This window comes from Chiloscyllium plagiosum, chromosome 27 (genome assembly GCF_004010195.1).
Source record: "Chiloscyllium plagiosum isolate BGI_BamShark_2017 chromosome 27, ASM401019v2, whole genome shotgun sequence".
Taxonomy (NCBI): Eukaryota; Metazoa; Chordata; class Chondrichthyes; order Orectolobiformes; family Hemiscylliidae; genus Chiloscyllium; species Chiloscyllium plagiosum.
In genome coordinates, this window is record NC_057736.1 from 24,643,179 (window position 1) to 24,647,165 (window position 3,987).

The 3,987-nt window shown below is 38.7% G+C and overlaps 1 long non-coding RNA gene across 2 annotated transcripts in view; it reads right to left on the reverse strand.

Annotated features, from left to right (window-relative positions):
• Window positions 1–533: 533 nt before the first annotated feature.
• The window catches only part of LOC122563663, an 85,767-nt gene continuing 82,313 nt past the window's right edge, over window positions 534–3,987 (reverse strand). The window contains exon 3 of one of the 2 annotated variants that reach the window (XR_006315686.1): window positions 534–2,776. This is a non-coding gene — a long non-coding RNA (uncharacterized LOC122563663). The remainder of the gene's footprint in view (window positions 2,777–3,987) is intronic. The other variant, XR_006315687.1, reaches the window with a different exon arrangement.

Genomic DNA, 3,987 nt, shown 5'->3' on the forward strand with positions numbered 1-3,987 from the left:
GATGCAGATTTACTATCACACAATAGTGGACTAAAAATCCTTACTTCAGTCGCTTTTCAACAAATGCTTGAGGATTTGATTTCTGATGCTCTTAAAATGTTATTGTAAAATTCTCAATAGCAGTGCGCATGGTGAGGTGACATTTTCGACATTACAACCTTGGAATGTTGTGGCAACAGAAGCTTCTGCTTTGAAATCACAAACTGCTGATGATACAGCCTCTTTAATCGAGTAGCCAAAGCATAGCCATTTCTATGGTCTCCTCCGATGAGGCTTAAAGAATCATTAATCATAACTCTAATGATGTGATACGTGACAACGCTGATGTTGTAGTTTTCTCTTCCCTCGGAAGCTGGTGTCTCTAGAGGAATGAGACTTTCTTTTGAGCACTACGGCAACACTCACAGGCTAAACAATTCTTGCTTAATGCAATTTCAATTTCATCCATAAAACACTCATTTCCAAATGTCTTTCTAGCTTAACTTTTAATTTGCCTTTTGAAAGGCAAATTGGAGAAGAACGTATTACTCCTGATCACTGACCTCATCTATGTAACTAACCGTTAAGTGAATAATTACGTGAAGTGGCTATAAATTGGAGTTGGAAGTCTGTTTCCTGTGCCTGCACATTATATTCACTATTGAAAACCAATCAATTTTAGTTTAAATTGCTTATGTAAGTGCTGTATACATATATATATGCCATATAAATGTCTTTATTCATCTCACACATTATCACCAATTTATAGGATATATACAAATGAACCTTTGCTACATAACTGATATTCCAATTGAACTATAATGAAAAATAAAATGAATAAAACAGTGCAGCTTGCAGGAAGTAATCCACTAGCATGCACTGAGAAATTGCAACATAAAGCTTCATTAATGTTCACTGCAAAGCAAGCATCTCTATTAGCTACAGCTCAGTTGGAATCGCTGTGGCTCAGTTAGTAGCACTCTCACCTCTAAGCCAAAAAGTTATGGGTTCAAGCGTTGAAGGCCATAAATTAAAATGGACATTGAAGGAGTTCTACATAGTTGGAGGCACTCTTTCTCTGCTGGGATATTATATGAAGGCACTTATCTCAAAAGAGCCTGTGTAACTTCTCTGATAAGAATTAGGGGCATTCTTGTTGATGTCCTGACCAATATTCATCCTTCAATCACACATCACAGACATGATTTGGAGATGCCGGTGTTGGACTGGGATGTACAAAGTTAAAAATCACACAACACCAGATTATAGTCCAACAGGTTTAATTGGAAGCACACTAGCTTTCCGAGTGTCGCTCCTTCATCAGGTGACTATCTAAGTACATTGGCTGATGTGCTTCTTAGTACGTTGACTATGCTTCAAAAGTAGTTCATTGACTGTTAAGCATTTTGGAATAGTCTGAGGTTGTGAAAGGTGCTATACAAGGTCAAGTATCTCTCTGTATTGTTGATTTTTTAAAAAATGCGATCTGTACAGACATGTAATGACACACTTTTGGAAGAGATGGGACTTCAACCCAGGCCTCCTGACCCAGAGGTGTGATTACAACCACTGCACTGATATGCAAATGTAACCTTCAACAGCAACTTATTGATCAATTCATGTACAATACATTGTTCCAAAAACTTGCTGTACTTAAAAACATATTGCAATAAAACAACAATTTCTCAAATGAAAAAAGTAGAACCTATGATAGATTAATTTTTTAAGCGGAGCAGACTTGATAGTTTTGACTATCCTAAAAATTCATCTGGTTCACTAATTTCCATTAGGAAAGGAAGTCTGCCATCTTTGCTTGACCTGTCACTCCAGACACTCAGCAATCTGGTTGACGCTGAAACAGCCTGGCGATCCAACCAGTTCAATTGTAACAAAAGCTAGCCTTGCCAGCAAAGCCCACAACCCCTACAAGAATGTTCAAATGCTGTCAGACATACAGACAGAGCCTGGCAGCTTCTGGCTTCTAAAGAGCGTCTGTCAAGGTCAAACTGCAGGGGATCCAATGGCAAGAAACTAATTTTTTCTCCACTTTTGGGTGAGGATGATGAATAGAGGGGTCTGAGCTGGTTAAAGACAAATCCAGGATGTGGCTCTGACAGGCCATCGCATTGGCCCAGATCCATGTCTCTGGTTGTCCATAGATTGAGGTGACAAACCCCAAGGCTGACAGTTTGCCCTGGTTACCCAATCAGGAAACCAACCAACTTTTCATGCCTGTCAGATGGCAAGCTGAGGTCCTTAACTGATCATTAATGACCACTTAAAGACTAAATAATAGTAGATCGAGAAAACCCCTCATGGAACTTTTCACCCAGACTTTCATCAGTGAGGCAGCAACAATGGACAAAATATCTCTCCAGAGCCAACTCACCCAAATATTTCCCCATCACTGCAGGGAGGGAATATTCCACACTCAGCATTTTGTAAGTGCTGCACAAGTGGATGAGTCATAATCGCAACTTATCAGTCGACAATTCGGAAGTAGCTATCATTGATAACTCCTGGCTCCATGATACAGTTATCAGTGAAATCAGCTACTAACTTGTCTTTGGAGATAAAGTTTTGTATTTGCACATTTAGGAGAAAAATAACTTGTTCCCAAATTTAAATTCATTGTTTTTGAACAGAGACCAATGAAATATTCTCATGAGCATGTGTTAATATACAAATAAGCATACGTAAAAGCTGTATAGATATTATTCCAACTACACAATGCTGGCCAGAGAGTCTTCCATTCTGCATGTTAGAAATCTTGGTGTGGATCCAGCAGATAAGTTCCCTGCAGAAGTAGAAAGTTGGAAAATTATAAAAACGCTTGACAAATTTGTAAACAAATATATGTGTATATATCAATTTGTGGGTCCTTGCATACACAAACTTGAAATAAATATCCAAACTTATATTTTGTCAGACATGCAAACAAGAGTATGCGAATATTATAATCAAAATGGTACACAATAATAAGCAAACACATTTAAACATACAGTTTACTCAGGTTGGCATACATTTTCACATGAAAGGCCACATTTCACATTTCCTCTCACTTGACCAGGGAGTCAGGGTTTCAATGAAATTTCAGTGCAAGAAGGTTTGGCACAAAAATAAAAGTAGTTTTCAAATAAAAATTCCAAAGCAACAAATTAATTATTGAAATAAATGTGTACTTATTTAACAGGGGAGACCATAGTATAGTGGCACTATCACTCGACTAGTAATACAGAGACGTTGGGTTATGCTCCAGGTTTGAGTGTGTCGTGCTGAAAAAGCACTGCAGTTCAGGCAGCATCCGAGGAGTGGGGATATAGGTTCAAATTCCACTACAGCTAATTGTAATTAAATTCACTTAATAAAGCTAGCCACAGTAATGGTGGCCACAAAAGCTATCATTGATTGTTGTAAAAACCCATCTGATTTACTAACATCCTTCAGGCTCATCTGGATAATATGCGACTCCAGACGTTAAGTGACACAGTTGATTCTTAAATGTTCTCTAACATGGTCCTAGTGAGCAATTCAGTTCAAGGACAATCAGAGACTGGATGAGAGGTGCATACGTATTGCATGAAAATAATAAAAAAGCAAATAATAATGGAAATCACAAAGTGTCATCTGCAGAGCTAACTAATTAAGTTATTTTCTCACCCATCTCAAGAAACAAAGCTGGACAGAAAAAGTCTAGTCTTCTTAACCTTGATCATTGGGAATGGGAATGGGAATGGGAATGGGAATGGGAATGGGGATCATGGCCAAGGTATGTTATGTCCAACTAAAATTGAGAACTCTGGTGACACACACCCAGAGCTGGTCGTGGCAGAATTCTTAAGGAAGTAGTGATCATGGGAGTTTTCTTTCGCTTCCAGCCTGCCTTCTTGATGGGGTTTTAGGGAAGAGCTGAGGAGGACGGATGTCTGTTTCTTCTGTCATACACAAACACAATGCCTCATGACTTTTTCCAACACACACACACACTCCCTCACACCCTCTCGCACC